This window comes from Somniosus microcephalus, chromosome 3, assembly GCF_052327205.1.
Source record: "Somniosus microcephalus isolate GS21.2 chromosome 3, FLI_Smic_1.0, whole genome shotgun sequence".
Taxonomy (NCBI): Eukaryota; Metazoa; Chordata; class Chondrichthyes; order Squaliformes; family Somniosidae; genus Somniosus; species Somniosus microcephalus.
This window is the reverse complement of record NC_140989.1, coordinates 12,607,605-12,632,351: the sequence shown is the minus strand read 5'-3', so window position 1 is coordinate 12,632,351 and position 24,747 is coordinate 12,607,605. Positions and strand designations below refer to the sequence as shown.

The 24,747-nt window shown below is 46.8% G+C and overlaps 1 pseudogene across 1 annotated transcript in view; it reads left to right on the top strand.

Moving 5' to 3' along the window:
* Positions 1–5,608: 5,608 nt before the first annotated feature.
* LOC147120862 (zinc finger protein PLAGL1-like) overlaps positions 5,609–24,747 on the top strand; it is a 38,696-nt pseudogene continuing 19,557 nt past the window's right edge. Inside the window, exon 1 of the transcript XR_015075809.1 lies at positions 5,609–5,852. The product of XR_015075809.1 is annotated as a zinc finger protein PLAGL1-like (transcript). The remainder of the gene's footprint in view (positions 5,853–24,747) is intronic.

The following is a 24,747-nucleotide window of genomic DNA, read 5'->3' as shown; positions in this document are numbered from 1 at the left end:
TGTTTATCGATTCTCGGCCACCACACATAAACCCTGGCTAGGCTTTTCATTTTTACCCCTCCCAGATGACCCTCATGAAGCTCATTGAGCACTCTGTCTCTCAACTTGGGTGGAATTACCACTCGGGATCCACACATCAAAGTCCCCCGGCACACTGACAGCTGTTCTCTCCTTGGCGAGAATGCTGGCAACAGTGAGTCGCCATGTGCTGGCCATCCCTTCACCATCAAATCATAGACCCGAGAGTGTGTCGGGTCATTTCGGGTTTCCTTCTCTATACTTGAGTTTGTAACAGGCAGACATTCGACTATGGTCGCATGGAATATCTCAACAGGGTCCACTGCAGGTGCTTCCTCTACCGTAGGCAATGGTAAATGCGACAGCCCATCAGCATTTCCATGCTGCTTCGTACCCTTGTACTCTATGTCGTACTGATGTGCCCCTAGAAAAAGTGACCATCTTTGCAGCCGTTGCGCCGTCATCACCGGAACGCCCTTCTTTGGGTTAAAAATGGAGACCAGGGGCTGATGATCAGTCAGTAGGGTAAATTTCTGCCCGTGCAGATAGTGATTGAACTTCTTCACCCCCCACACCAGGCTGAGGGCCTCCCTGTCAATCTGGGCGTAGTTACGCTCAGCTGAGGTTAACGAGTGCGACGCAAAGGCTATTGGCCTCTCTGAACCGCCAAGGAATTTGTGTGAGAGCACCGCTCCAATGCCGTAGGGAGACGCATCACATGCCAACCGAATCGGTAGTGTTGGGTTGTAGTGGGCCAATACTTCTTTTGAAGTGATTATGCATTTACATTTCTGAAAGGCACGCTTACACTCATCACTCCATTTCCATGTTACTCCAGTTTGCAGCAGGGCGTTCAGTGGGTGCAGAATTGTAGATAAATTCGGCAAGAACTTATGGTAGTAGTTCTCCAGCCCGAGAAACGACCTCAGTTGCGACACATTTTCCGGTGCTGGAGCCTTGACTACAGCCTCAATCTTGTCTGGCGACTTATGCAACCCTTCCTCATCAATCATGTGGCCACAATACGAGATTTGTATCCTGAAGAACTCGCATTTGGGGCGGTTGGCTCGTAGCCCATATTCCTGCAATCTAGTGAGCACCTGCTCCAGGTTGGCAAGGTGTTCACTGTGATTTTCGCCCGTAACCAGGATGTCGTCCAAATAACACTGGGTCCCCGGGATCCCTTGCAGGACTTGTTCCATCGCCCTCTGCCAAATAGCTACCCTGAATACCAGTCGATTGTACTGGTAAAGGCCTTTGTGAGTGTTTATCGTGAGGTATTTCCTAGATGCTTCTTCCACCTCCATTTGTAGATACGCTTGGGCCAGATCAATCTTCATAAAGTGTTTCCCTCCAGATAGTGAGGCAAAAATATCTTCTATCTGTGGAAGTGGATATTGTACTGTGTGCAGGACTGGCTTCACAGTTACCTTGAAGTCCCCACAGATGCAAACCTTCTTCAGCTCCCCAGGCGTGCTGCTCAATGATTTCTTCATTACAGGAATGATGGGTGTGGCCCACTCGCTCCAGTCCACCTTGTACAGCACACCTGAACACTCCAGACTCTCCAGTTCTGCTTCAACGGCTGGGTGGATCGCGTATGGCACCGGTCTGGCCTTAAAAAATTTTGGGTTTGCGTTATCTTCGATTTTTATCGTTGCCTTTACTCCTTTTAGAGTCCCAAGTCCTTGTTGGAACACCTCTTTCGCGTCAGTTAGAATTCGTGACAGTTGTCCAGGTGTGACATCATCATCCTTTTTGTCAGTCACAGTTAGCGCCTGAATGGAATGCCAATCCAATTGTATTTTTCGGATCCATTCACGTCCCAATAATGGTGGTCCTCCATCTTTGTAGTATATATAGATACAGTTTCTGTGTTTCCTTGCCGTTGTATTTAACTGGCACCCTTATTTTTCCTCTGAGGTAGACTTTTTGCCCCGTGTATGTCTTCAATACAATGGACGTATCCTTTAAGGGTATGTGTGAGAATAGCCGCTCATAGTCTCGTCGATTCATGACAGTTAGGGCTGATCCTATATCCAATTCCATCTTTATTTGGGACCCTGCTATCATGAGGGTGACCCAAATAGTCCGGTGATCCTCCTTTGCGATCACGTTGTGTAACTTTAGACAACTTAGTCTCCTGCTCCCGGAGTCGTTATCACTCTCCTGATCTTCCGAACTACTGTCTGTCATTTTTTTTTACTTTCTTGTACTTTTCCTTAGTAGTTCTTGTAGTGTTGGTTTTCTTTCCCGACCTGCAGACTCTTGCTATATGTCCCATTTTCCCGCATTGCCCGCATACTTTGTCCTTAACCCAGCAGTCCTTCTGATCATGGGTTGTTCTGCCGCAGCGATAGCACTTTTCTGCTCCATACGCCACTTCGTTAGTGCTGTATTCTTGTGGTTTCTGTTGTATTTCCGCAGCTCCCCGTGCTGCTGCTTCGTAGGATACTGCCACGCTGAAACCCTGTTCTAGCGTCAGGTCCTTTTCCAAAAGTAGTCGTTTCTGGGTTCCTTCACTCTGGAGCCCGCAGACAAACTTATCCCGTAAGGTGTCTGCCAGTCCTGCTCCGAACTGGCAGTGCTTCAATAACTTGCATAGTTCCGTAAGATGGTCAGCATTGTTCTCATCTCTGTGCTGGTTTCTTTTACGGAAATTGAATCTTTCTGCTATCAGCAGCGGTGTAGGGTTTAGGTGTTCCTGTAAGATATTAACAATCTCTTCAAAACTTTTCTCCATTGGTTTAGCTGGGGTAATTAAATTCCGCAATAGGCCGTACATTCTCGCGCCCATTAAATTTAATAATACCGATGCCTTCTTTCCATTGGCCACCTCATTGGCATTGCAGTACACTTCAATTCTTTCCACATACGTGGTCCAGTCTTCTACCTCGTTGTCGAAAGCAGTGATACTGCCACTCTTCGGCATCTTGGATGATTTAAAATGGCGCCTCCTGCGCTTTTTCTTCTTCCTCAATGGAATAAAATGGCACCTCCCGCACTTTTCCTTCTTCCCCAATGGAATAAAATGGTGCCTCCCGCGCTTTTCCTTCTTCCCCTTGCTGCCACGCTGCTCCTAGCGTTCTACAGGGTAATGGCGGCGACCCGCGGCTTCGGCGCGTCTCACTTTTCCTTCCCCTCGTTTATTTTCTCTCTGCTGCCCGGTTCTTGAGCACCGACTGCGGCCCTGTGCGCTCCACCCTCTCTCTCTCTCTCTTTCCTCCCGGCGACGCTGCGCGGCCGCTTTGCAGAGCCGCTCGATCGAGCTCGCCGCAGTCCGGAAGGGTCAGCGCACTACCTGCTACCAGCACGATTTGCTGGAACACCTTGACTGGGGAGCCAAGCCCAGCTCTCCACAGCTTCTCCCGCAATTCTCCGAACTCCGATGGCTCCCTGGGCGGTTGCCCGCGGTCGACGTCCGTTGCTCTGACTTCGACCTCCAAGAAGCTTCTTCTGAGGGAAGATCCCCGTGAGGTGATGCAGTACTGCAGGTGAGTTCGAACCTACTCGTCGCCACTCTAGAGTCCGCGCCTTAATAATACACGGACTGCGGGAGAACAATAAAACAGGTATTTACTGAACAGAGGGTAAACGTCAGACTGAAGTACAGAAGCCTGCTAGGGCTTTTTATACAGGTGTGGTCACTACCGGTACTGCAGTATTAAATCAGTTCTTCTCTTAAAGGTACATACACAACAATAATTAATGAAATCTGAAATCCTACGGCAAATGGCTTCTGTGACCTGGTGAATGCAGACCCTCGCAGCATTCTTGGAGATGTTGCTTATGTCACCGGTGCCTGCTTGAAATGATCCACTTGCAAAGAAGTTCAATGCTGTGGTTACCTTCATGTTCACTGACAAGGCAGTGCGGGTCTTCGAGCGTGGCTCCAAGTCCACCTTCAACATGTCACATAGTCGGCCAATTGCCTCTTTACTGAAGCACAGCCTCCTGATACACAACTCCTCGGACAGCATTTCAAATGATCGCCTCTCCCTGTAAACTCTGTGGGGTGGGTAGTTGTTCCTTCTGATCAGGAGACGGTTATGGTTCCTCAATCTTCTACGTTGCTCCCTGGCGTTCCGATTTCTTTGAAGCAAATCCACACAGAGCATCACGGCAACATTTCTATAAGAGAGCATGTTTCTCGCTCACAGGACTCCTCATTACACAGACGTACCTGTACGGAGTAAATGGAAATAGTTGTTACAGTTATTTTAATAAACTGAGTGCCTATAACATCAACTCGGCCTATGCCAGGAAACATGCTTTAACGGCTTGCAAACACATCCTACCCGCCTGATGAATATCACAGGCCGAGATCCTTTTCCAATAAATTACATTTGCAGAAATTCATCATTATATAAATACAATCATCCACGTACTGAAAGGAATACATACATAAATGCACATCCTTAATGGAATATATACAGACATACATACAATCAGACATACATACTTACTAAAAATAAGATATATTACTGATGACAAGTTCATTTTGTAAGCATTTTATTCTTTTTAAAAGTCACTTTCACATTTAATAAACTCAACAAATTCAATTAGGCCTTGCTCACAGCCACAATTGCTCCTTCTACCTACAGTACTGAAAAACCATTAAAAAAAAAATAAAGTTTAAAACTTACCTCAGCCTTTCTTAAAATAAATTTCCTCCCTTTCCCAAACAAAAATAGTGCCTTTCAGAAGCTCCGTGATGAAAGATTTCTTCCTCCACAGCTTCTCGACCAGCTGTACTCATGCTTTTTTCATGTGTAAGTTGTGAGGACTTACCCTCACTGAATCCATGAATGAAATCGCCGAATTTCACTGTGCACGCGCTGCCTGTGCAGTCGCACGCGTTCTGCCTCTTAACCCCTTGGGTCAGAGGAGAGGAAATGCCGGTTTTCCCCGCATGCGCTGTGCATGCTGAAAACCGGCAATTCCTCCGGCCACACGCGTGAGTACCCCGTCCGTACTCACGTGTTGTGAGAGGAATTACTGGGCCAGTGTGTTTGAAAGAAAGAAAGACTTGCATTTATATAGCGCCTGTCACGGCCACTGGACATCTCAAAGCACTTTACAGCCAATGAAGTACTTTTGAAGTGGAGTCACTGTGTGTCAATTAGTGTGTGTGAGTTAGTGTGTGTGTGTGTGAGTTACTGAGTTTGAGTTAGTGTGTGTGAGAGTTTGTGTAGGTGAGTTAGTGTGAGTGTGTGTGTGGGTGAGTATGTGTGAGTGCGTGTGTGTTAGTGCTGGTGTGTATGAGTTTGTGTGTGTTTGTGTGAGTTAGTGTGTGTATGAGTTAGTGTATGTGTGGTGTGTGAGTATGAGTTAGTGTGTGTTGGTGTGTATGAGTTAGTTGGTGTATATGAATTAGTGTGTGTGTGTATGAGTTAGTGTGTGTGTGTGCTGGTGTGTGTGAGAGTTAGTGTGTGTTGGTGTGGGTGTGTGTGAGTATGAGTTAGTGTGTGTTGGTGTGTGTGTATATGAGTTGGTGTGTGTGTATATGAGTTGGTGTGTATGAGTTAGTGTTAGTGGGTGTGTGTGAGTTGGTGTGTATGTGTGTGGTGAGTGTGTGTCTGTTTTTCAATGGCAGGGTAGCCCCGCCCCTTCCCTCAGCCCCCTGTCGATCGCAGAGACTGGTGGGTTGCGCACGAAAATCTCTTGTTTCTTCCTTTGTGACTCCTGCCCCGAGGAGCCGGGCGAACCGTGCACCGTCCCTGGCCCCGCGGCCCGGGTTGTGATGTGATGTGAGCTTGGCCCGGCGGGGCAGCGCTGAGCGGCCGGAGCCACACCGCGCGGACTGAGTGCCCAGCGATGCTCGGCCGAGCCGGGTGAGTGGAGCGGGAGGCGCGTTTGCTGGCCAATCCTTAAAGGAAGCAAAACAGGGGGAAAAAAAGTTAACCCAAAGTTGGCGTGTTTGAGATGTTCTCGCTGTCTCTTAATTCTCTCTCCCTGCCCACCCGTACCTCCAAAAAAAAGAGAAAGCAATGTTTATTTATATATAAGTAATTTATAAGCTCGTTTCTGCATGGAGAAAGACTTGCATTTCTATAGCGCCTTCCACGACCACCAGATGTCCTAAAGCGGTTTACAGTCAATGAAGTATTTTTTGAAATGTGGCCACTGTTGTAATGGAAGAAACCCGGCGGCCAATTTGCGCACAGGAAGCTCCCACAAACAGCAATGTGACAATGACCAGATCATCTGTTTTTGTTATGTTGGTTGAGGGATAAATATTGGCCCCAGGACACCGGGGAGATCTCCCCCTGCTCTAATGGGAGGGCGAAGAGCGCCTGGGGGCGAATGCAATTGTTTCTAGTTGTATTGCAGATTTTAATTGTATCTGGGATAGCTTCGCATTTTATTATGATGTGCTATATTGTCACTGGTCCCTTTTTCTGTATTTTCCTGCACTGTTTAATGGGTCAGAGTCACAGAGAGGGAGAATCCGTATTCTGAAGAAACAAACCCCCCCCCTGGGGGCTGGACTGCAGAGGAGAGGCTTGGGGAGGGTTTTTTTGAGCAGTAATTCGCAAGTTAACAGCCCCCTGGCTCTCTCTCTCTCCCTGGCCACTGGAAGTTCTCAGCCAGGATTTTATGAATGGCCGCGAAGGAATGGGGGCGGGGCCCGAGCGAAGGATACATTGTTCAATACAATGTAGCCAGCCAATAATAACACTGTCACTGATCAAAGCCTGATCTCCACACCTTCTGCCATGGGAGTGTGTCTCAGAATTGCGGTTCTTTTATTGATATGCACCTCTCTAAACTATTGGTTGTAAAACTCTGAACAAGCACTGCCCAAACGCTTCCTCCCTCCCTCCCAGATCTCGCTGTTTCCTGAATCAGATTGCAACACACAAGATGTCGATTCACCCACTCGGCCCCAGGCTTGAAGGCAATCTGCGCATATTGCCACCTCCTCTCTCACTATTGTGCCACCTCCTGATCTAACCCGGCAAAAATAAGCTCCAAGAATTCCAGGTTATCTAGAGTTCACTGGATTGATTCCTGGGACCAGAGGGTTGACCTACGAGGAGAGATTGAGTAAATTGGGCCTGGACTCTCGAGTTTAGAAGACTGAGAGGTGATCTCATTGAAACAGATAAGATTAATGAGGGGGATTGACAGGATAGATGCTGAGAGGTTGTTTCCCCCAGGCTGGAGTGTCTAGAACTAGGGATGCATCCTAGGACGCTGAGGGAAGTAAAGGTGGAAATCACGGAGTAACTGGCCATAATCTTCCAATCCTCCTCTGATACTGGGGTGGTGCCAGAGGACTGGAGAATTGCAAATGTTACACCCTTGTTCAAAAAAGGGTGTAAGGATAAACCCAGCAACTACAGGCCAGTCAGTTTAACCTCGGTAGTGGGGAAGCTTTTAGAAATGATAATCCAGGACAAAATTAACAGTCACTTGGACAAGTGTGGATTAATTAAGGAAAGCCAGCATGGATTTGTTAAAGGCAAATCGTGTTTAACTAACTTCATTGAGTTTTTTGATGTGGTAGCAGAGAGGGTTGATGTGGTGAACATGGACTTCCAAAAGGAGTTTGATAAAGTACCATATAATGGGCTTGCCAGCAAAGTTGAAGCCCAAGGAATAAAAGGGTCAGTGGCAGCATGGATAGGAAATTGGCTAAGTGACAGGAAACAGAGAGTAGTGGTGAACGGTTGTTTTTTGGACTGAAGGAAGATTGAAGGCCGATAAATCCCCAGGACCTGATAATCTACATCCTAGGGTACTTAAGGAAGTGGCCCTAGAAATAGTAGATGCATTGCAGGCGAGCACGGTGGCATAGTGGTTAGCACTGTTGCCTCACAGCGCCGGGGACCCGGGTTCGAATCCGGCCTCGGGTGACTGTCTGTGTGGAGTTTGCACGTTCTCCCCGTGTTTGTGTGGGTTTCCTCCGGGTGCTCCGGTTTCCTCCCACAGTCCAAAGATGTGCAGGTTAGGTTGATTGGCTATGATAAAAATTGACCCTTAGTGTTAGGGGGATTAAATACGTGGGGTGGGTGGGATATGTGTTGGTGTTGGTGTAGGGGTTCCGGGGATCGGGTGGGATATGTGTCGGTGCAGGCTCGATGGGCCGAAATGGCCTCTATCTGCACTGTGGGGTTTCTGTGATTCTGTGATTGCTGGTCATCTTCCAAAATTCTATAGACTCTGGAACAGTTCCCATGGATTGGAGGGTAGCTAATGTAACCCCACTATTTAAAAAGGGTGGTAGAGAAAAAACGGGGAATTATAGACCGGTAAGCCTGACATCGGTAGTGGGGAAAATGCTAGAGTCCATTATAAAAGATGTAATAGCAGAGCACTTGGAAAACAGTGACAGGATTGGACAAAGTCAACATGGATTTACAAAAGGTAAATCATGCTTGACTAATCTACTGGAATTTTTTGAGGATGTAACTGGTAGAATAGATAAGGGAGAACCAGTGGATGTGGTGTATTTGGACTTTCAGAAGGCTTTCGATAAGGTCCCGCACCGCATGTAAAGTTAAAGCACATGGGATTGGGGCAAGGTATTGACTTGGATAGAGAACTGGTTGGCAGACAGGAAGCAAAGAGTTGCAATAAACGGGTCTTTTTCCGCATGGCAGACAGTGACTAGTGGGGTACCGCAGGGATTGGTGCTAGGATCCCAGCTATTCACAATGTATATAAATGATCTAGACAAGGGAACTAGATGTAATATCTCCAAGTTTGCAGATGACACAAAGCTGGGTGGGCGTGTGTGCTGTGAGGAGGATGCAGAGAAACTCCAGTATGATTTGGACAGGTTGGGTGATTGGGCAGATGCATGGCAAATGCAGTATAATGTGGATAAATGCAAGGTTATCCACTTTGGTGGCAAAAGCAGGAAGGCAGATTATTATCTGAACGGCAATAGATTGGGAAAAGGGGAAGTGCAACGAGACCTGGGTGTTCTTGTGCACCAGTCACTGAAGGTAAGCATGCAGGTGCAGCAGGCGGTTAAGAAGGCAAATGGTATGTTGGCCTTCATAGCGAGAGGATTCGAGTACAGGAGCAAGGATGTCTTGCTGTAGTTGTACAGGGCCTTGGTGAGACCACACCGTGAGTATTGTGTGCAGTTTTGGTCGCCTTACCTGAGGAAGGATGTTCTTGCCATGGAGAGAGTGCAGCGAAGATTCACCAGACTGATACCTGGGATGGCAGGAATGATGTATGAGGAGAGATTGGGTCGATTAGGTTTATATTCGCTAGAGTTTAGAAGAATGAGAGGGGATCTCATTGAAACTTATAAAATTCTAACAGGACTGGACAGACTAGATGCAGGAAGGATGTTCCCGATGGCGGGGAATCCAGAACCAGGGGTCACAGTCTAAGGATAAGGAGTAAGCCATTTAGGACAGAGATGAGGAGGAATTTCTTCACCCAGAGAGTGGTGAACCTGTGGAATTCTCTACCACAGAAGGCAGTTGAGGCCAATTAATTAAATATATTCAAGAAGGAGTTGGATATATTTCTTGAGGCTAAAGGGATCAAGGGAAATGGGGAGAAAGCAGGGACAGGGTACTGAATTTGGATAATCAGCCATGAGCTCATTAAATGGCGGAGCAGGCTCGAGGGGCCTCAAACCTCCTGTGTTTGCCACCAAAGTGGATAACCTCGCATTTATCCACATTGGGCAGACGCATGGCAAATGCAGTATAATCACCCAACCTGTCCAAATCGTACTGGAGTTTCTCTGCATCCTCCTCACAACACACATGCCTTACAAGAATGGTTCCAGGGATGAGGGACTTCAGTTACGTGGATAGACTGGAGAAGCTGGGGTTGTTCTCCTTGGAGCAGTGAAGGTTGAGAGGAGATTTGATAGAGGTGTTCAAAATCATGAGGTGTCTAGACAGAGTAGAGAGAGAGAAACTGTTCCCATTGGCAGAAGGGTCGAGAACCAGAGGACACAGATTTAAGGTGATTGGCAAAAGAACCAAAGGTGACATGAGGAAAATCTTTTTTATGCAGCGAGTGGTTGGGATCTAGAATGCACTGCCTGAAAGGCTGGTGGAGGTGGATTCAATCGTCACTTTCAAAAGGGAGTTGGATAAGTACCTGAAGGGGAAAAATTTGCAGGGCTACGGGGAAAGGGCGGGGGAGTGGGACTGGGGAAAGGGCGGAGGAGTGGGACTGGCTGAAGTGCTCTTGCAGAGAGCTGGCACGGGCTCGACGGGCCAAATGGCCTCCTTCTGTACTGTAACCATTGTATGATTCTGGTCTCAGGATAAGGAATTGGCTATTTTAAGACTGCGATGAGTAGGAATTTCTTCACTCGGGGGGTTGTGAATCTTTGGAATTCTCTACCCCAGAGGGCTGTGGATGCTGAATCGTTGAGTATATTCAAGGCTGAGATCGATAGATTTTTGGACTAATGGGGAATCAAGGGATATGGAGATCGGGCGGGAAAGTGGAGTTGAGGTCGAAGATCAGCCATGATCTTATTGAATGGCGGAGCAGGCTTAAGGGGCCGTATGGGCTACTCCTAATTCTTATGTTCTTACGTTTAGAGTTGTTTTGCATATAAAGTGGACCATTTTAAACCCATCTGCGCTGCAGTCCGGTTTAGAAACCGGTTTCTGATCATTTTGAAAGAAAGACAGACTTGCATTGCTATAGCGCCTTTCACGACCACCAGACGTCTCAAAGCGCTTTACAGCCAATGAAATACTTTTGAAGTGTGGGCACTATTGTAGTGTTGGAAACATGGCAGCCAATTTGCACACAGCAAGCTCCCATAAACAGCAATGTGATAATGACCAGATATTTTTCCCTGGAGTGGGACTTGAACCCACAACCTTCTGACTCGGAGGTGAGTGTGCTACTAACTGAGCCACAGCTGACACTATTTTGGCCAATTTTTGGGGTCAAAGCCTGGGTACATTGGCCACTCGAAGTCGGTGTATGTTCTGGGGAAGGGCTTCCGGAGTGAAACCCTCGATACTTGTGTGAAATTTGTCTGTGTGTTGCTTCGACTTAAAGTTAATGAATGTGTTAAATTAGCACGGGGCAGACGCTGGGATTAGGCCATGTTTTGAGTTTCTAAATCAAGTTCAAGAGTGGAATCGATCAGCAATAAAGGTAAATGGGTGGACTGGGCTCAATTCAAAAGAGTGACTGGGGAGGGGGGAGTGAATGACAAATGAATCAACAGTTAGTTACAATAATCTGTATAAACACATCCTGTCTGTTCCCTGAACCTTACTTCCTGTTGTCACAATTTTAGGTCATGCTTCTCTTCCAACTTTTCCTGTTGCAAATTGCTGATCAGCATTTCCCATTCAGTTTTGCTATGTCAACTGTCACGATGTAGATGCGAGCTCTGGCCACTAGGTGACTCTGCAGGGTAAGTTTCTGAAATCATCCATCTCCATCGCCATTTCCCATATACTGTATCAAAAAGCTTACATTCATTAACTGACCGGAGGCAACTTGTCGGTATATCACGGTGGCTCAGTGGGTCGCACGCTCGCCGCTGAGTCAGAGGGTTGTGGGGTCAAGTCCCACTCCAGAGACTTGAGCTCATAACCCAGGCTGACACTCCAGTGCAGTACTGAGGGAGTGCTGCACTGTCGGAGGTCCCGTCATTCAAATGAGATGTTACACATAGGCCCAGTCTGCCCTCTCAGGTGGATGTAAAAGATCCTAAGGCATTATTCAAAGAAGAGTAGGTTAGTTCTCCCCAGTGTCCTGACCAATAGTTATCCCTCAACCAACAACAAAAACTGATTGCCTGGTCATGCATCTCATTGCTACGTAAACCTGAGGTGATCAAAAACTCGGCTGCCCGTGTCCTAACTCGCACCAAGTCCTGTTCACCCATCACCCCCTGTGCCCGCTGACCAACATTGGCTCCTGGTTAAGCAGCGCCTCGATTTCAAAATTCTCATCCTTGTTTTCAAATCCCTCCATGGCCTCGCCCCCTCCCTATCTCTGTAATCTCCTTCAGCCCCACACCACCCCCCCCCCCCCAAGATATCTGCGCTCCTCTAATTCTGCCCTCCGACAGTGCAGCGCTCCCTCAGCACTGCACTGGACTGCCCGCTTGTATTACCAGGTCAGCACCTCTTCCAATTCGGCACTTTACAGCCTTCCGGACTCGCTATCGAGTTCAACAATTTCAGATCATAGCCTCGGCCCCCATTACATTTTTACTTTTATTTTTTATCCACACCTTTGATTTGGCTTCCCCCCCCCCCCCTTTCTTTCTTTTTCTCTCTCCCACATGGCAGCTGTCTCCCATTCTGCCAGCACATTTCACACCTAATCTAGAGCCGTCTTTTGTCTCCACTAGTCCTACCACCATCTCGTCTCGTTCTGAATACCTCTTAATGTCTCTTCACTTCTCTTTTGTTCTCTCCCAGCCCCCAACCTGGCCTCTTAATCTATTTCATTTTCTGTGCATTTTCAGTCTTGACAAAGGGTTTCGACCTGAAACATTGACTCTATTTCTCTCCACGGATGTTGCCTGGTGCTGCTGAGTTTTTCCAGTGTTTTCTGTTGTTACCAGGTCAGGTCTTTGGAGTGGGACATGAAGGCGCAACGTTCCAACAAGAGCCGAGAGTGCGGCCCACTGAACCATGGCTGACACTTGGCTCAGTTGCGCGCCTTTTTTTGCACGTTATTTTTTAAGCGGGTTAATGACTGTGTTAAAAATAGAACCGAAAGGAACTCGGCCGAGCAACTGAAGCCACAATGTGTCGACGGTGATGATTGGCGTCGAAGTTTGCTGCCATGGTCCGGTTCTCCCCCCCCCCCCCCCCCACCCCCACCCCCCCCCCCCACCCCCAACACCCCCCGCCTCTTCCACTTGGGAATTTCCTGTCACCTTTAACACTGTGACCTTCATTCTGCTTTGGTCTGTCACCCTGACCTCCCTCTCCAGCTCCAAGGATGCATTGATCAATAATGCTGATTCAGTATCGGCCAAAGCAGAGTTGTCCAACAGAAATCTCTGACCAGCCAGAGGTGAGGCAATGGCGACACCATCTTAGCCACATCCGCTAATTTTAGTCCAAAACACCTCACACACGATACAGGTAAATGTACCTCACACGTGTATATTTACCGAACAAACATCTGCCACCATTCAGTAACCAAGGAAGTAAAGCAGCCACATCGATCAAAACACACTCGCGCACACTCTGCTTTTCACCGTACCGTTTTACCAACAAGCGCACAGAAAGGTTAAAGTTCAGACGCAGACATTGTGCGGCTATGAGTATTGAGATCACATGACTGACGATGGTGTCTGTTACTCATTTTTTTATAATTTACTAATCGGAAATGCAATAATCCACATCTGGAATCCCAGCTAACGCCTTGGACACACAGCCGGTTTAAAAGGCCCTGAATTCTGTTCTTCCGGTGTGTTGTAAAAATTCTACCGCAGCCCGCCAATTCAATCTGACATCGCTGTAATGCGGTTAAAGCAGAAATGATGTTGGGCTGTATAATCAAAGCGGCTGTTTTTGAAGATTAGGTGTGTACTTTATTGACAAATGATTCGCTCCATGTCTTTCAAATGAATTTTGTTTCAGCTGTAAAAGTCATTGATAGTTACACATTTTAAGGAGCAGCCATTCTGGTGACGGGAATATTGGGATTGTGTCACGTAAACTGAGAATGATGAAAAGTAGGACTGGGATACAGGCTATGATCCAGTCAGGGAATTCAGGTGGTTTACATATAAAATAATGATAAATAATCCCAAATCACTCTGTCTCTCATAGAATCATAGAAATTTATGGCATTCGGCCCATTTTCCTTTTACCAACAAATGCACAGAAAGGTTAAAGTTCACATTCATGCGGCATGCCGATGTACGCGTTGAGATCACGTGGCCAATAACGCTGTCTATTACTCATTAACTAACCGGAAATGCAATTAGCCATGTCTGGATTCCCAATTCCCCACATGTGGCCAATGTATTCTCTCTCCTCCTCTTAGGCAGTCCCTCGGAACCGAGGATGACTTGCTTCCACACTAAAAATGAGTTCGCAGGTGACTGATGAGTCCAATGCAGGACCTACAGTCTCTGTCACAGGTGGGGCGGACGGTGGTTGAAGGGGCGGGTGGGCGGGGTGCTTGGGTTGACGTGCGCTCCTTGCGCTGCCTGCGCTTGGCTTCCGCTTGCTCCCGGCGAAGAGACTCGAGGTGTTTGGTGCCTTCCCGGATGCTTCTCCTCCACTTTGTGCGGTCTTGGGCCAGGGATTCCCAGGTGTCGGTGGGGATGTTGCACTTTTTCAAGGAGGCTTTAAGGGTGTCCTTGAAGTGTTGAATGCATTAGACAACACTGGTCTAGTCCAATGAGATATGGATGGACACGTTGGTGCCTCCACTCTATATGAGTTAGCATCACTATAAACACAGTGGGGGTAAATTCTTCGCTAATTCTCGTGCGATCATGAATTTGTTCTTTCAAAACATTTTGACAACAACAACTTGCATTTATATAGCACCATTAATGTAGTAAAATGTCCCAAGGTGCTTCACAGGAGCGATTATCAAACAAAATTTGACACCAAGCCACATAAGGGGTTATTAGGACAGATGACCAAAAGCTTGGTCAAAGAGGTAGGCTTTAAGGAGAGTCTTAAAGGAGGAAAGAGAGGCAGAGAGGACTAGGGAGCCAATTCCAGAGCTTAGGGACCAGGCAACAGAAGGCATGGCCATCAATGGTGGAGCGATGAAAATCAGGGATGCTCAAGAGCACAGATATCTCGGGTGGGGGTGCGGTTGCGGGGCTGGAGGAGGTCACAGAGATAGGGAGGGGTGAGGCCATGGAGGGATTTGAACACAAGGATGATCATTTTAAAATTGAGGCGTTGCCGGACAGGGGGCCAATGTAGGTCAGCGAGCATAGGGGCTGATGGGCGAACGGGATTTGGTGTGAATTAGGACACGGGCAGCTGAGTTTTGGATGACCTCAAGTTTACGGAGAGTGGAAAATGGGAGGCCGGCCAGGATTGTGTTAGAATAGTCAAGTCTAGAGGTAACAAAGACAAGGATGTAAGGGGGTGGTGTGTGTGGTCAGCTTTGCCTCTGACTCCTGAGCGGTTCGAATCGCTCCCACTCCCTTGGTTCTAGACTTTGGACTTATTTGGGGATTGTAATGAAATTGCAACAGACAACTGAGTTGGTGAAAGAACTTGGATTTTATTTGAGACAGGAAAATATACACAACACAATAATCTTATCACTCTAAAAGGGGGAACACTTCGGAATATACGAGGGTGAATAATAGACAGAATACTTCACCCCTCCCAATCCCACTACACTGACTAAGTTGGACTCCAGAGGACCAGGGAAAATGCTCACCAAACGACTTTCTTGACAGTTGTAGAGGTTCACAATTTCGGGGTTCTCTAGGTGTGGCGGTTGGGGCCTGCCGTACCCCAGACGCGGTAGAAGACTTCACCTGCGTTGCTTTTTCAGTCTTCGCGTGTCTGCTGATGCGGTCGGGTGCGTATTGGATCTATCGGGTAAGTACCCAATTTCCTTTGGTCAGCAATAGGGTTTAGAGTCTTTTCCATCAAACCTTACCCAGGGGTAAGTCAGAATAGCTTGTAGAGTGGAAACAAACTTGCGAATCTTCGGTTTCTTCCAGGTTGGTTTCTTGTTGGTCGCGGTGGCCCAATATTACCGAGTTGCTGGTAATATTTTTGGTTGTTTGTTTCTTGGGGCCTTTGGTTGCCGCGAGGAGTTTGATGGGATACTTTTGTGATTTGACTTGGATTTTGAAGTCCGTTTCTTCTTCTTCTCCTCTACACGAGTCGTGCTGTATCGAACGGGCCGAAAGCGAACTGCACTCTTCTTCTTTCTCCGTGTGGCTGTGTCTGCCTTTTACTGAACAAGCAGGCCCCAATTATATCGTTTGAGGCCTTGCTTATCTGCCCGCCAAATCTTCTCTGGCCCATTGTCAATTTTGGCGGGCTCGTTAACATTAATAGTTTTGAAATTCTTTAACGGGTTTCGAGCTGGTCCCATCTATTGATTTAAGTTGGTGTAAACTAGGTTTGGGATGGTCCATTGAAACCTAAATTGGCTTTAAATGACTGTTTAATCTTTGGTCCTATTAGTAAGTTTTGTCTTCTCCTGCTGGGGCCAGGGTCCCTTTTGTTGGTCCGTGGCATGTACTGCATTATGCATACTCTTGATGGCTCTAATTTTGGTGGGAACTGCTCTTCTGTGGGCCTTTTGTCATTTATGTGAAATGACTGAGACAGTCCAGAACATTCCCAGACAGTTTGGCCTATGCCAATACCCAAACTGCTTGTTTTACAGAGGCCCATCCCAACCCCTTTGTCGCAGCCTTCCACAGGCCTGGACATGCCCTTTTAAAATAACCAAAATCCTGGGGTTTTAGCTTTAAGCCCCTTTTGGGCCCAACATTCTTTAAAACAGTCCAACAATCTCTTTGGGGTAATCTTCTTGGTTTGGGGAAATCTGCAGAATTTTGCGAACCTTACAAGGACTAACAATAGGAAGTATTCGCCCTCCTCCACAGGCCTTTCATGTCCCTGTAACATACGTAAAAGTTTCGAGCTGTTATCAGTTTATGGTATGCTGTTATTTAATCATGAATTTTATACTTTTTCTTTAAACCATTGTACCCCCAAGCAGAAACGAACAATAAATCGTATGGGGGGTGTTGGGATGTTGTTTTGGTATCTTCAATGCTCTTGCCCTGGAGAACAGTGTGAAGTGTTGGAAGGATTTGCGAGCTGATTAACAGTCTGACAGGCCGCGACATAAAAACTCCTTCCATGGCCGTAACCATCTTTGTCCCAGCCTACAGCGGGGTTAGTCCTACAGTCCGATATGGCGGGAGGTTTTTATGGGCTCCCACAACCCATACGATAAGGGTGGGGGGGCGGGTCCCACTGGATATCAACCTGGAATTCTGGGCCGGAGCTCTGGTCTCCACTTGCTGGGACTGTCGGGAGTCCAGCCTCACATTCAGGGATTTCCAACATTCTATAGACTCTGGAACAGTTCCCATGGATTGGAGGGTAGCTAATGTTACCCCACTATTTAAAAAATGTGGTAGAGAGAAAATGGGGAATTACAGACCGGTATGCCTGACATCGGTAGTGGGGAAAATGCTAGAGTCCATTATAAAAGATGTAATAGCAGAGCACTTGGAAAACAGTGACAGGATCGGACAAAGTCAACATGGATTTACAAAAGGTAAATCGTGCTTGTTAAGGAGAAATTCAGTATTTAGGACTTTGCAAAGACTGTCGGGATACTTGACATTAAAACTGGTTAACAAAGGGGCCCCTGAGCTCGCACGTAGGCAGGGGTGAGGTAATTGTCAGCTGCAGTTTTATTATTGAACGTTTGTGGTCACCTTGCAACGATGAACAGTATGGACTTCTGCTTATCTCGTCTGCAGCTAGAGGCCCCAAAGGGGTTTTAACCTATGGCCATCGCTTGTTTAAGAATATGTAACCGTTTGCTTAAGAATAGATAACCGTTTTAGATGTCACGGGGGATCGCTGTGATTATGTAATCAACCGTCTAAGTTGTTTTGACTCCTGTATAAAGGTAGGAGACTTGAGCGTACAAAACGAGAAGTTCGGCGGTTGCACACGGGGTGCACAGCAGCTTCTCCCAGAGCTCTGCAATAAAGCATTCTTTTACTTTGCCATTCACTCGTAGTCAGAGTTTTATTGACTCTAAAAAGCTTCTGTTGGGATCGCGTCGACCTAGAATATCACCTGGCCCGCTTAGCCCCAAATTAGCTACAACAAATTGGCGCTGCGAGCAGGGTCACCGAGTGAGCGGCTGTTCTGATCAAGCAGACTCTTGCTCGAGTGATCCAAAAAGAACTTAAGAGGTGAAGTGGCATTTGTAAAAGTGTACTAAGATGTTAACGACCGTGAGACTGCATTAATCTATGTAATTCCAGGGAACCTAGGTACTGCCTAGGAGGAGAACTGGAGGAGAGGTAAAGGAGCCGGATCAACCTTTACTTACACGTGACGGACCCCGAGAGAAAGGTATTGTATTCTCAGAATCGGGGGGGCCGAAGATAGTGACCAAGGGACATAATGTCGAGTAAGGATCTGAAGCGGGGGCCCCCGGGCTCCCTTATCGATACTTATATGACAGATAGATGTTCCCTAATTGAGAAAATGCAGAAAGACGGGTGGGATGTATCAAAAGGTTTGGACCAACAGTGGTCATGGTGGGACACACAGAAAAAGGAAAGGACTAAGAAAGCAGGGGTACTGTTGGTTCATCAATTGGCAGGATTGATAGAACAGGCAGAAAAGGCAGCGGTGAGCCTTAAGGGAAAACAATTCCAGATAGATAACCTCCGGACGGAGTGTGAGGGATGTAAGTGGGAAAACCCAAGGGGGACGAATACATGTGTTTGCACTAATAGGGGGGCTGACAGTGTGAGATGTTAGTGGACACTGGAGCAGCAATATCTATAACCGACCTCCCCCTTCCCACCACAAAGAAAAGTACAGTAATAATAGGGGTAGGCGGTGAAAACTTCACCGCCTTCCGTAGTATTCCACAAATTGTAGAAATAAACGGACGATATATTCCCATGAGATTTTATGTATGTAAGAACAATGAAGGTCAGCCCCAAAAAGGCACAGATAGGAAAAACCCAGGCCTTATATTTATTTAGGGCACTTTATCTCACAAGGAGTAAAAGAGATGCCCGCAGATAGAAAAGGGGCAATACAAACTATGCCAAGACCTGTAACAGTAAGAGGAGTACGGAAAGTACTGGGGCTTTTTAATTACAACCCATACAGCGATTGGTAAAAGGGGGTAAGCCCGCCCTGGAACCCATCGAATGGGGTCCTGAGCAGGAACAAGCTTATACCCAACTTAAACGAGATCTGATATCAGCCCCAGGACTAGGACTCCCAGATATGAACAAACCCTTCCACATACACTGTGATAATGAGGAAGGATTCTATTCGGCCGTAGTCACCCAGGAGCATGGAGATAAACGTAGACCCATAGCATACTATTCCACTGCAGAAGGGCCAGTAGTATCGGGACTCTCGCGCTGCATAGCCGCTTTAGATTGTGCAGCTTGGGCCGTAAAAATTAGCGAGCCCGTTGTAATGACAGGAGATATTGTTCTCCACACAAAGCATACTCTAGTAGAAATGTTAAACACTAGAAAATTGCGATCAGTCTCACACTTGAGACGAGCGAAATGGGAGGCTGTTCTCCTCCCTCCCAGTAAAGCAGTAACAATAGTCAGAGACGCAGGGGAAAAACCGGCTGAAGGAGTATTGGGATCGGGAGTTTCCCATGATTGTGGAGATGTAGATGCTGACTTAGAGGGAGACAAAATAAAAGACACTCCGTTACCAGGGGCTGAAGAGACACTGTACGTGGACGGGTCCCGAAAATATATAGACGGACAGCCTCGTACGGGCTGGGCTGTGGTAAATAGTCAGATGAGGACTGTATGATCAGGGAGGCTTGAAGGAGGCTTGTCAGCCCAAGTGGCAGAACTAGTGGCACTGACAGTAGCACTAGAAGAGTCCGAGAATAAAATGGTAAATATATATACGGACAGCCGATATGCGTTCGGAGTAGTCCATGACTACATGACTGCATGGGGTAGACGGGGATTTGTAACTACTGGGGGAACCCCCATAAGACATCAGGAAAGAATCGAAGCCCTCCTGGAAGCTAGTAATAAGCCTAAACAGGTCGCAGTAATAAAGATTAAAGCGCACCAAAAAGAACCAGCCAGAGACAGCCCGGAATGGAAGGGTTATATGGGCAACCAGGCAGCTGACAGGGCAGCTCAGGCAGCCCTGGTCTTGGAACGGAAAGAAGCAAACCTGGAACGGAAGGAGGGAAAGCAGATAGCGAAACAATCCGCGGAGTTAGCCTTAGAATGGGAACCCGAGGAACCTGTAGCCAGTGTAGATAGCCCAGGAAATGAAATTAGTATTGCCGAGCTACACGAGGATATATTACCTAGTGAAAGGCAGAGATGGAAAGCACAAGGAGCCAGACCAAAAGCAGACGGAGTATGGCGAATAAATAACAAGGTAATGGCCCCCGAGTGTATACAGAATACCCTACTCGAAATACACCATGGATTAAGCCACTCTGGAAAGGAGGCGATGCAACAGACTTTAGGTAAGGAGTGGTGGTGGAAGGGTATGGGACGGGATATTGCTAAGTATTGTCAACGATGCATCGTGTGCGCTCAGCATAACCCAGGGAGACCAGTTAAAATTAGACTAGGACACCAACCCAGGCCCCGAGGGCCATGGGAGCACTTGCAAATTGATTTTACGGGGCCTCTACCCATGTCAAAGGGTAAGGTGTATTGCTTGGTGATCATTGATCAATTCACAAGATGGGTGGAGGCATTCCCCACCAGAAATTGTACTGCCACTACAGTCGCTCGAATCTTGGCGGAAGAGGTAATCCCACGTTGGGGAATGCCGCTTCAGATAGATTCCGATCAAGGGACCCACTTCACCGGAGGTGTGGTCAAACATATGTGCCAGTTAATGGGAATTAAGCAAAAGTTTCATATACCCTACCATCCCCAGAGCTCGGGAATGGTAGAAAGAATGAACCGACGCGATCCCAACAGAAGCTTTTTAGAGTCAATAAAACTCTGACTACGAGTGAATGGCAAAGTAAAAGAATGCTTTATTGCAGAGCTCTGGGAGAAGCTGCTGTGCACCCCGTGTGCAACCGCCGAACTTCTCGTTTTGTACGCTCAAGTCTCCTACCTTTATACAGGAGTCAAAACAACTTAGACGGTTGATTACATAATCACAGCGATCCCCCGTGACATCTAAAACGGTTATCTATTCTTAAGCAAACGGTTACATATTCTTAAACAAGCGATGGCCATAGGTTAAAACCCCTTTGGGGCCTCTAGCTGCAGACGAGATAAGCAGAAGTCCATACTGTTCATCGTTGCAAGGTGACCACAAACGTTCAATAATAAAACTGCAGCTGACAATTACCTCACCCCTGCCTACGTGCGAGCTCAGGGGCCCCTTTGTTAACCAGTTTTAATGTCAAGTATCCCGACAGTCTTTGCAAAGTCCTTAATACTGAAATTCTCCTTAACAGTGCTTGACTAATCTACTGGAATTTTTTGAGGATGTAACTGGTAGAATAGATAAGGGAGAACCAGTGGATGTGGTGTATTTGGACTTTCAGAAGGCTTTCGATGAGGTCCCGCATAAGAGATTGGCATGCAAAGTTAAAGCACATGGGATTGGGGGCAAGGTACTGACTTGGATAGAGAACTGGTTGGCAGACAGGAAGCAAAGAGTTGGAATAAACGGGTCTTTTCCCGAGTGGCAGGCATTGGCTAGTGGGGTACCGCAGGGATCGGTGCTAGGACCCCAGCTATTCACAATATATATTAATGATCTAGACGAGGGAACTAGATGTTGCAGATGACACAAAGCTGGGTGGGCGTGTGTGCTGTGAGAAGGATGCAGAGAAACTCCAGTATGAGTTGGATAGGTTGGGTGATTGGGCAGATGCATGGCAGATGCAGTATAATGTGGATAAATGTGAGATTATCCACTTTGGTGGCAAAAACAGGAAGACAGATTATTATCTGAACGGCAATAGATTGGGAAAAGGGGAAGTGCAACGAGACCTGGGTGTCCTTGTGCACCAGTCACTGAAGGTAAGCATGCAGGTGCAGCAGGCAGTTAAGAAGGCAAATGGTATGTTGGCCTTCATAGCGAGAGGATTCGAGTACAGGAGCAAGGATGTTTTGCTGCCGTTGTACAGGGTCTTGGTGAGACCACACCTTGAGTATTGTGTGCAGTTTTGGTTGCCTTATCTGAGGAAGGATGTTCTTGCCATGGAGAGAGTGCAGCGAAGATTCACCAGACTGACACCTGGGATGGCAGGAATGACGTATGACGAGAGATTGAGTCGATTAGGCTTATATTCGCTAGAGTTTAGAAGAATGAGAGGGGATCTCATTGAAACTTATAAAATTCTAACCAGACTAGACAAACTAGATGCAGGAAGGATGTTCCTGATGGCGGGGGAGTCCAGAACCAGAGGTCACAGTCTAAGGATAAGGGGTAAGCCATTTAGGACTGAGATGAGGAGGAATTTCTTCACCCAGAGAGTGGTGAACCTGTGGAATTCTCTACCACAGAAGGCCATTGAAGCCAATTCATTAAATATATTCAAGAAGGAGTTAGATATATTTCTTAAGGCTAAAGGGATCAAGGGATATGGGGAGAAGGCAGGGACTGGGTACTGAATTTGGATGATCAGCCATGATCTCATTGAATGGCGGAGCAAGCTTGAGGGGCCGAATGGCCTACTCCTGCTCCTATCTTCTATGTTTCTATGGTGATTGATGATAGAGGAGGGCGGTGTTAGGCTGCCTTCCCCCCTCGATGCCCGCTTGCTCCTTTTAGGTCCAGTTTTGCCTCCGATCGAGGCTGGTCTACGTTTTGAACCCCCCGATGGAGGCGATCTGTGCCCCCCCGATGGAGGCCGGTCTGTGACCCCCCCCCCCCCCAGGATCCACGCCCTCTGACGGTGGGCGGTCCGTGCCCCCTGATCGGGACCATGTTTGATTCTGGAGGACACGGGACCTGTCACCGGAAGGAGCCGTGTGCGATTCCGTGGGATGGAGAGGGAAACTAAGCAACAAAGTAACAAGGATGAGAAGAGGCCCTTTAACCAATTGACCCTATAAGGAGGCCCATGCAGATGAAGAGGAATGGAATGGTTGTGAACCAATCTCCAGTATCAGTGGACCACGTGAGGTTTTTAAACGCATGAATTCATTGAGGGAGGTCAATGTAAAGATATATCTTCCCCACAGCTATCGAGCATTGGCTTTGCTTCATTCAGTGCTGAAACCTGTGCCCAGAAATGGAAACTGATTGGACAATTAGCTTTGCTGTCAGCAATGGATGAATGGATTAAATTAGCCAGCGTCTGATTATAAAGGGGCATGCTTGGTCCAGTTCGTGTCTGATTAGCATCGCCAAGCCTCCAGGACTGTCCCGGAGTCTCCAGGAATTAAAATTTTTCCTAATTTATATAAAAATATTGGGGGTGGGGTGAAAGCCCATTTGATTAGGAGGGGCCAGTTTTACTTAGGATTACATAGGATATACGACCCAGCCAGTCCATGCTGGTGTTTATGCTCCACTCGAGCCTCCTCCCGTCTTTCCTCATCTAACTCTCTCAGCGTAACCCTCTATTCCCTTCTCCCTCATGTGCTTGTCTAGCCTCCCCTTAAATGCATCGATACTATTCGCTTCAACCACTCCCTGTGGTAACGAGTTCCACATTCTCACCACTCTCTGGGTAAAGAAGTTTCTTCTGAATTCCCTATTGGATTACTTGGTGACTATCTTATATTGATGGCCTCTAGTTTTGCTCTTCCCCACAAGTGGAAACATTCTCTCTGTATCCACTCTATCAAAACCTTTCATAATTTTAAAGACCTCTATTAGGTCACCACTCAGCCTTTTTTCAAGAGAAAAGAGACCCAGCCTGTTCATCCTTTCCTGATATGTATACCCTCGCATTTCTGGTATCATCCTTGTAAATCTTCTCTGTACCCTCTCCAGTGCCTCTATATCCTTTTTATAATATGGTGACCTGAACTGTACACAGTACTCCAAGTGTGGTCTAACCAAAGTTCGATACAACTTTAGCATAAATACACTACTTTTCAATTCTGTACTTCCAGAAATAAACCCTAGTGCTTGGTTTGCTTTGTTTTATGGCCTTGCTAACCTGTGTCGCAACTTTTAGTGATTTGTGTATTTGTACTCCGTGATCCCTTTCCTCCTCTACCCCACCTAGACTCGCACCCTCCAAGTGATGAGTGACCTCCCTATTCTTCCTACCAAAATGTAATACCTCACGTTTATCTGTGTTGAACTTCATTTGCCAATTATATGCCCATTCTGCAAGTTTATTAATGTCCTCCTGTAACTTGTTGCCGTCCTCCTCTGTATTAACTATCCCTCCCAATTTGGTGTCATCTGCAAATTTAGAAATTGTGTTTTTGATTGCAAAGTCTAAATTGTTAATATCAATTGTGAACAACAGTGGTCCCAGCACTGATCCTTGTGGAACACCACTACCCACCTTTTGCCACTGTGAATAGCTGCCCTTTACTCCCACTCTTTGCTTTCTGTCTTGAAGCCAGCCAGCTATCCAATCTGCTACTTGTCCCCTGACTCTGCATTCTCTGACCTTATTCATTAGTCTATCATGTGGTACCTTATCGAAGGCATTTTGAAAATCTAGATAAATTACATCTACTGCATTAGCCTTGTCTAATCTCCCTGTTACTTCTTCAAAAAATTAAATGAGGTTGGTCAAGCAAGACTTTCCCTTTTGAAATTTATGCTGGTTATTCATTATTATATTTTTGGCTTTTAGATGTTCTTCTATTTTCTCCTTTAGTAGGGATTCCATTATTTTTCCTAGCACCGATGTTAAGCTGACTGGTCTATAGTTCCCTGGACATGTTCTATCCCCCTTCTTAAATATCGGTATTACATTAGCTATCCACCAGTCCTCTGGCACTACGCCTTTTTTAATGAATTATTAAATATGTGTAATAATGCCTCTGCTATCTCTTCCCTAGATTATTTAAAAATGCGCAGATGTAATCCATCCAGGGTTCTTTTTCTTTTTGAGTTTGATTAGTTTATTTAATATATCTCTTTT